Genomic DNA, 9,152 nt, shown 5'->3' with positions numbered 1-9,152 from the left:
AATATTATGCTCCTCAATTTGAAGTGGGAGGAAGGCCTGCTACTGCTCTGAGTAATATCTCCACTGGAGAAAATAAATAATTTGGATTCCTGCAGTAGGAAAGATGAGTAGTTTTACTCTAAATAAGCAAAACAGGTTTTTTTTTTGGTCTTTTTCCTGCCAGATGAGAGGAGTACAGAAGAAAATGTACCTGGTGAAAGTCTAGAGAAAGTAGTCTAATTTTAAAGCTACGTGAGCTCTGTGTTGAGAATCTCTCATAATGGGGTCCCTGTTTAAGAGACAGAGATTATGGACAAAATTGGGGTAAAGCATTTTGAAGAGGGAGGGATTGCTTGGCACACACTCTGGGGATTAATGAGTCTCTTCTTTCCTAAGGACCTCAGGTAAGATTGAGATTTCATCTCAGGATCCAAGATTTATTGGATGAGAGTGCCCTCCACTATCAGGGCAAGTCAATCAGAAACAGAGATAGATAGTGGTCAATATTTGGTATCCCTAAGGGTTGTCAGGGTCAGACTCAGGAGATATGAGACCTTCATGTAGCACAAGGGAGATGCCCCAGCCATCTGACTTCAAGTTGTCTCAAGTCATATATGTAATAAAATTAAATAATATCACTATATAATAACATTTAATTTCAGGCTATGATATCTGTATATTAGACAAATGGCAAAACTGGATTTGAAGCAATAGAATGATCTCATTTGCAGTTTTCAAAAATAAAATTTTAATTCGTAAATCTCATGGTAATGTGAAAATTAGGAAATGAAAGAGATCTTTAGTTTGAGACTCATATTTTTTTCATTTTGTATTCATGAAAGTTTAGGAAATATATCTTTCTATAAACTTTATGTAATAAAACCAACATGTTTTAATGTTAAACTAAAAATAGCATGGTTCTACAAAAAATATTTCAATTTAAAGATACTGGATATCAAGTTTCCCTTTTAACAGTAAGAAATACTTTGGATTCAATTATTTATTTTGTTAGCTAGTACATTAAGAAATCTCAAATATAATTTAATTAATACAGTAACAAAATACTCTAGACAAAATAAACAACTTGTCAAGGTGTTGTATCTATAAGTCTAGTTACCTGGAGGCTAAGGAAGTAAAATCACAAGACAGAAGCCCAGACAGAGCAACTTAGCAAGATTCTATTTCAAAATAAAATAAAATAAAAAGGGATAGTGATATAGCTCAGTGGCAAAAGCTTGCCTAGAATGCATTATGGCCCTGGATTTAATCCCAATACTGAAAAAAAAAAAAAAAAAGAAAAAAGAAATCCTTCTAAACATCTTCCAAGTAAGTGTGCCCTACATGGCTGATGATTCTGTGCAAAAGGAAATAGCACAAGTTAACCCAGAAACTTTTAGACCCATTCTATAACTAAATATCAACTTAGTTTCTGAGAAGTCATGATGAAAAGCATTAGGACATATGTACACATGCTTTTGAGTTTGGGAAACTTAAAAACTAAGTAGTAAATTGCAATTCTTCATTAACTTAAAATTAATACCCCTAGGGATGAGAAAATGTGAGTAATGCAGTGGGCTTTCCTTTTTCAGAGTGCCAAATACTTCACTATGTGTTTAGCAGTCAGTGATGCCATGTATTCTGGGCATCCATGCATCCATATATGTATATATCCTAAACATCCTAAACCAAGTAAACCTATTCAGTTCTCTGTAGAATTAGGCTATAAATAGTAAGAGTTCATCTTGTGCCCAAGAATGAGATGTGGAAATAGTGTCATCTTTAATTAAGTCTTTTATTGCATTTTGAATTAAACATGTTTGGGTCAACTTTTCCTTCTGTTTTAAAAACATATGGAGTCCTCAAGTCAAGGACTTGATGGACTGTAAAGGAGATGAAGGGGCAGCTCACTTTCTGCCTCATCATCACTACTGTGCCAAAGTAAGAGTAAATATACCCCAGCCAACAAAATTAGGCCTCTGGGGGCTCAATAAAACATACTGTGGGTAGTATGAAATGGATCAGCGTGTGGGGAGAACAAGCCAACACAGGAATCTAGAGAACTCTAGACAAGCCTAGAGATGGGCTGAATAACATTAAGTCATGAGTTTGGATTAGAAATTTCCCAATCCACTTTAAATATTGGCAAAGAGAAACAAAACTGAACAGTCAAATTTGGGTAGAGGGGTGGGAAAGCATGTTTACATATTGCTCAGATAATATTATGATTTAGTTATTATGAATTAGTTATTTCAAACATTCCATGGTAGTTTCTTCCTCTGTGTTATGATGCTATGTATTTTAACACAAATCCTTTTTCTGTTATGTACTATTGAGTGATTTAGACTTAATGACCAGGCAAAATGTCCTATGTTTGGTCTTAGTTATGTGTAATCTTTCCAATGTTCCTGTGAGCCCTTGGAATAAAGGTTAAAAAGAGAAGTGGTAATTGATGGAACTTAAATATGTACCAAAACACCAATAATTAAGCTTATGTCAAGTAATTCTATTGTCCTAAACATAAAATCACTTCAATGAGGGCCACATGTTTGTGGAAACCTACAAGATATCTCTTGCTATTCCTTACCCTATTCCTCACTTGTTGTTCCCAGGCATTAGATGGCCTGGGATTCAGAGACTTTCGTTGAAAGTAGAGTGTCTACTTTCTGAAGGTTATTTATAAATGTGCCAGTATTCTCAGCATTAAATCTGGATAATAATGTATACGTTTAAGGATGGTCATAAGACATAAATTAGTTATGCAAATGTAATCAGTGCAAAATGTATAAAAATTATTTGCATGTGTTATATCACATTGGCTCATTAAATATATTTCTAATATCCTGGCACATCAGGTAAACATGAGTAAGGATAAAAATTGTTAAATCATAGAATTTTTAACATGCATTATGAAAAATAAATAAATGGTTTCTAGTCTTGATACACCGATTTTCTTATAAAGAGTTCCTATAAATATATTTAAAAGTTTACACTCAGAAAAACTTAGGGAAATTGTCATTTATTGAGATATAATCATGATAGAAATAAGCATATGTATTCTCCTTTCATGAGAACTAGCAAAGTATTTAAAAAAAAAGGTGGAAAAAGGTGGTTCACTGAACAAAGTTCTTTTAAGGATATGGTAAAAATCTCTTCTAGATTCATACAAATATAAACATCCTGTGAGTACTTTATTTTTACATATGCATAACAAATCTTTAAAAAATATTTTTTACCAGGCATGGTGGCACAAGCAACTCAGTAAGACCCTATCTCCAAATAAACACAAAATAGGGCTGCGTGTGTGGCTAGGTGGCTGAGTGCCCCTGATTTAAACCCCTGGTACCCCTCCCAAATTTTTTTTCTTTAAATAAAAAAAAATGTTTCTCTTATGTCCTACTACTTTGTATATTGCAATACTTTCTTATAGAAAAAAATCAACTACTTTTTAAGTCAACAGTGGTTGACTTTTTAATGTACCAGCTTAACTTACACACTTTCCCATTCTGTATTACTTATTCAGAGTTGCTGTGTATGCTCATGCTTTGATTTCTATTGCCTGTTTTTTTTTTATATATTTTTGTGGCAAGCATAGGTTGAAATAGGACAACAATAACAATGACTTAGATGTTTTTATAATTATATTGTGTTTCTCAATGCATAGGCACTTGGTACTAAAGGTGGAATGACTTAGTGATGTACACTAATTTTAGGCAATATTATCACATTTCTGGTGTAGGTAGGCCCACTGTTTATCTATAGGGTCACAGAAAACCCCTGCACCGTAAGAGCAAAAGCTGCCTACACTACTACATGCTTAAGGTTTTATTTAGGAAACATAGAAGAGTCTATTACTGAGATACCTATAATTAAGTGAATAGCTAACTGTACAGCTGAGGTGATTTTGTAATAATGTTGGCATTTCAGTTTCTATCAAGCATTAGGGTGTGCAAAAGGAATATGAAGTGGTAACTCACCTTAAAGAAGTTGATGACTAACTTCCCCAGCAAAAATGGCCATTTGAAGAAAATATTGGGTTCTATATTCTGGCCAAATATCCATTCAAAATGTAATAAAATCATACTCAACAGTATAAAACTTAATGGTTACTCTAGACTGCTAGGTATCACAAATGGTTTTTGTAGAAAAAAAAAGTTATGTTTAAAACACTTTCTCTTAAAAAAATGGCAATGACTATCTCAGGATTTCGTGTGATGTATATATAAGGTCCCCTGTGGTGTTACTGTAACATTTTTGATTATAAGAGAGAATTAGTTATTTCAAACATTCCATGGTAGTTTCTTCCTCTGTGTTATGATGCTATGTATTTTAACACAAATCCTCAATATTTTATATTATGGGGGCAGGGGAAATTTAACATTTAAACAAACATACATCATCTTTCTTTGTTTTTCTGAGAATGATATAAAAGTTCATTCCAATATCAGAACTAAAGTTTGAGTATATCAAGCTCAAGAAAATGAGTGACCCAGTAACCCACAAACAAAGTCAACTGAGCTAAAGAATACCAGGGGAAAATCATAGAGAATGATAGAAGTTTTGCAGTGCTCCTCCGACTCTCACAGTGTGCAACAGTCTGATGGAGACCAGGCATTAGAATCTAAGGAATTGTCTTGATTCTTTAATTGTGGGGCTTTCAAGCCCCATGAAAGGGAAAAATTTAACCCCACTACTGATATGATCAAAAGCAGTGAACAGTTAAGGCTTGGACCTCCAGTTATCCCTTTCTCCTAACCCAGCAATCACAGTTGGAGCACTTCAGCCTCCCCAGAAATGGTAGAAAGTTTTTGTAATTTGGGTAGAAGCCTCATTGTTGCAGCATGCACACTGGTGGAATAGTGGTCAGATGCCCTCCTACAGCATTCTGCCTGGGTTGCTCACCTAAAGCAACTGCCCTTAGCATATTCCCAAAACCTCAATAGAACACCAGCTCTCTCTACAAATGTAAAACTTTACTTCTTGTCACATCCCCAAATATGATCTCTATCTAATACTAGTAAATTATTTTACTCAAATCAGTAAAAACTGTGAGTCTAGACAGAGCCTATGCTGTTGAACACCAAAAAGACAAAAGAGTTAATAACAAAAAGGGATTTTAAAAGAATTCTTGAATACTTCTTCTAAACTATGGGCAAAGGAAGTCCAAATCTACCCAATGGAATGATCTGAAGATGAAGACAGATTACAGCTTAGTGCTTGTTTGATAAATGATGCCATCATACTGCTAGTGTTCATCAGTGATCTCTAGGAATACATCAAGGGGTGTCACAGCCATGCTGTTGGAGAAGAAGGAAGGAAAATGAAATAGGAAGCAATTGTTTTCAGCAGTTACTGTTTGGAAAGTTCACAAATGTGGAGAATTTGTTGTCAGCATTTATACATACACATATCATTTGTCATAAATTACTTTCCTATCAAGCCACTTTTAAGCTGAAGTTGTGTGAAATTCAGTCATGCTCTGTCACTTTTGCCTTACTTAAAACATCCCCTCTACAGTTGATTATTTGTGATATACCCATCTTATTCCTCATTTTGCTGATCAAAATCCAACACATTTCATACTGTGACAAAAATAAACAGGAAAAAAAATGGCTAAAGTTGAACTAGGACCAATTTTACCCAAACAATTTTAGAACACATAGGTAGGAAATTCTTTCCAAATCATTTTATAAGAGGAAATCTCTGAATAATGAGTAATGATGAAGAGATCATAAGAATACTACATAAGTCCCTCAAATAAAACTTTTAAAAATCAAATTTGTTATTTAAAAGATATAGTGTTATAACAAATTGATATTTAACTCAACACTAAGATTTATTTAAACTTCTAAAATTGACTGATGTAATTCACCCTACTAACAGTCTAAAAAGCAAAAAAATAAACATATGACAACAGAAGCAGAAAAAAATATGACAATATCTTACACCCAGTTATGATTAAAATCCCTCTGCAACTGAAAACATAAGAAAATGTCTAAACCTGACATAGAGTATGTACTGAAAAAATCCATAGTTAGCATTATACCCTGTGGTGAAAGTGAATATTACTACTCTAAAATAGGAAGCATGCCAAGGACTTGTTCTCTCATACATTCTTTTAATGATTATATCACAGTTCATAGTCAGTGCCATAAAGCAAATGGAAAATAAAATGTAAACCTCTAAGGGATTAACATGTATAACGAATCTATCCACAAAATAACTATTAAAACTATTAAGTAGCTCAAGAATATTGCAGGTTAAAAGTACAATATATATTATCAGCTTTACTTTCGAATATTGTTACCAGCAGATTAAGCAAAACAACTTTGAAAAAAATTATAGAACAAATATGTTGTTCCAATGAATACATTCGACAAGAGATAAAACCTCACCTTATGCACAATGACTCCTCTCTGTGCCTGAGGGCAAAGGGGGATGAAGGGGGGGCACATAGGAATTGGGGTTCCAGGGAGCACGAGCTGCAGCACCACTTCTGGAAAGTTGGAGAGCTCTGGAAAGGAGAAAGAATAAGATGACAGGGGGAAGACAGAGAGGGAGTAGAATGTAAGAATCTCACTTCAGTTTGAACCCATACTCCTGGCCTTCTATCCCCACAGTCTCAGGATAAAGTGAGAACACAATGCTCATCAACCTAATGAAGGATCAGTTGCTGCCAGAGAAGGGCTGTGTGCTGGCTCCACCTTATTACCCCACCTTGCTAACAGTGCCTGCCTCAGTGTCCCTGCCCTCAGAGTCCAAGTCAGACCAGCTGACCCCACACACCCAAGCATCCGTTACCCAGAATATCATGGTGGTCCCTGTGCCGTCTATAGGACTGCTGACGGCTGACTTCCCTGTTCTCAGAGGTGGAGCAGAGAAGGGAGTCAATCAAGGGGTCCTGGTTTGGCAATCACATCCCCCTCAGGCTCTCTTGTGACCACAGCCTCATCAGTTCAGACCTTTTCCATTTTGGCTCCTTTGAGTGTCTCAGCTCTTCCCTCTGGCTCACAAGCCCTGCAAGGTGGTCCCTGACCTATCCAAGAAGGTAGCATCAACCCTAACCAAGGAAGGAGGTGGAGGTGGTGGTGGAGATGGCAATATGGTTCCTAAGCATCCACCTTGGGGGGTGCCACAAGAAGAAGCAGATGCTGGAACCAGAGCTACTTGAGATAAATGAGCGTTGTGTCTTCTCCACTGAGGTTGATGATGACTGTCAGAAAGACAACAAGACCTGCAGGTGCTGGATGTGCTCACTGAAATTCTATTCAAAGTTGCAGATGCAGATCCATCCAATGTCACACACCCAGACCAAGCCCCTCAAGTACTCACATTGTTCCAAGATCTTCTCCAGCAGTTCCTACCTGGCCCAGCATATCCATATACACATAGAGGCTAAGCCCTATAGTTGTAACTTCTGTGACACATACTTCCACCAGCTTTCCTATCTTCAGTAACACACCCATATCCCACTCCAAAATGCAAACAGAGACCATCAAGCCCCACAAGTGCCTGCACTGTTTTAAGACCTTTGCCAACACCCCCTACCTGGCCCAGCACCTCCATATCCACTTGGGTCCCAATAACAACTGTTCTGATCGCCAGAAGGCCTTTCACCAGCTCTCCCACCTCCAGCAGCACACACGAATCCACACCGGTGATGGACCATACAAATGTGCACACCCAGGCTGTGAGAAAGCCTTCACACAACTCTCCAGTCTGCAGTCCCACAGTTGGCAGCACAACAAAGATAAACCCTTCAAGTACTACAACTATTATCAGACATACATAGAACCAGACTCACTAGAGGTGCACTTATCTATGCATACGGTAGACACCTGCACTATCTGTATTCGAGCATATTCATCAGAAACATACCTTATGAAACATATGTGCAAACACAACCCTCCTCATCTCTAGCAACGAGTAGAGGCAGCAGCAGCAGCAGCAGCAGTGGCAGTGGCCCAGGCCCACGCACAAGCCCAAGACTGCCAGGCATCACAGCAGCAGCAACAGCAGCCACAGCCACCACACTTCCAGTGCCCTGGGACAACCAGGGTGGGAGTGGTGGGGACAGCAGTGTTCCTTTGACCTGACCCCCTGTAAGAATGTGGCACACCATAGGACATCTGCCTCACTGTCACCACCAGCACCATCCAGGTGGAACTCCTAGCCAGATCTATGCTGCCACCCATTGGGAACAAGAGAAAAAAGTGCTGGTCTCTTTTCTCACCACCTCCTCTTGGGAAAAGTCCTTTTCTTCAGTGACAAGAATTGTCACCATCTCCTGGGGCCTCAGGCACAGCTTACCTTTGCAGGATACCACCATTATTTTCAACTCTTCTTCAAAGGAACATCAGCCCTCCTGAATCACAAAGAAAACTGAGCTCATTGTGTCATCCAGCATCCCTCCTCCCAAGCAAAGCTTTTAAACTTTGGGTTGGAGCTCAAGAAAAGTTTCTGTGAGGTCACAGCAAATCCTTATGTTGGTACTTATTCTCTCCCTCATCCTCAAAGTTCAGGCTGAAAGAAGACTAGAAGACTAGGTTATCTCAGACAACAAAAAGAAGGGAGCTCCAAATACAACCGCCTCCTGTCCTATGTTTGCCTGTAAAAGAATGGAGGTGTTTTGTTTGTTTGTTTGTTTTTCATGCCCCAACCCCTGAAAGTCATTTTCTTCTCCTACATGGTCTCACTTTACTTCCTACCTACTGCTGGTAGAAGATGATTTGGGTGGGGATTAAACCTCCTTTTATTTGTAAGGGGGCAAAGGCTGAGATATGGTCCCCAAGGAGCCAGAGATTCTCCAGGTAATCAAGGGTGGCTTAGAAGTGTGGATTATGGTTTTCCTCAAAACCTTTCTTCCCCTTCTCTGCCAACCAAGGCCCTATACTCTGTCTCCCTATGTCGCATCCCAAGGGGCTATGAGAACTTTGTGTTGCAGAGAAGGGAGTATTCAGGGTAAATACAAGGACTGAACTTAGGTCCCTAGGTGCAATGGTCAGGTGCCAGACATGAATTTGTGTATAAATGTATATTTATATATAAATAAATGTTTATATATATATATATACACTATTTATGTAGACTATATATATATATATATATATATATATATATATATATATATATACCCATTCATCATGGCCATCTTTGTTGTAACCATTTCTGTGTTT

The 9,152-nt window shown here is 37.8% G+C and overlaps 1 pseudogene; it reads left to right on the top strand.

The window, feature by feature from the left end:
• The first annotated feature begins 6,541 nt into the window (after positions 1–6,541).
• LOC124078248 (zinc finger protein 384-like) lies at positions 6,542–8,244 on the top strand (annotated as a pseudogene).
• Positions 8,245–9,152: the final 908 nt, after the last annotated feature.

The sequence above is a fragment of the Marmota monax genome, unplaced genomic scaffold (assembly GCF_021218885.2).
Source record: "Marmota monax isolate L192 unplaced genomic scaffold, Marmota_monax_Labrador192_F-V1.1 WCK01_AAM20220418_F8-fsc00175, whole genome shotgun sequence".
Taxonomy (NCBI): domain Eukaryota; kingdom Metazoa; phylum Chordata; class Mammalia; order Rodentia; family Sciuridae; genus Marmota; species Marmota monax.
The sequence above is the reverse complement of the archived record's forward strand: the minus strand, read 5'-3'. Positions and strand labels throughout refer to the sequence as shown.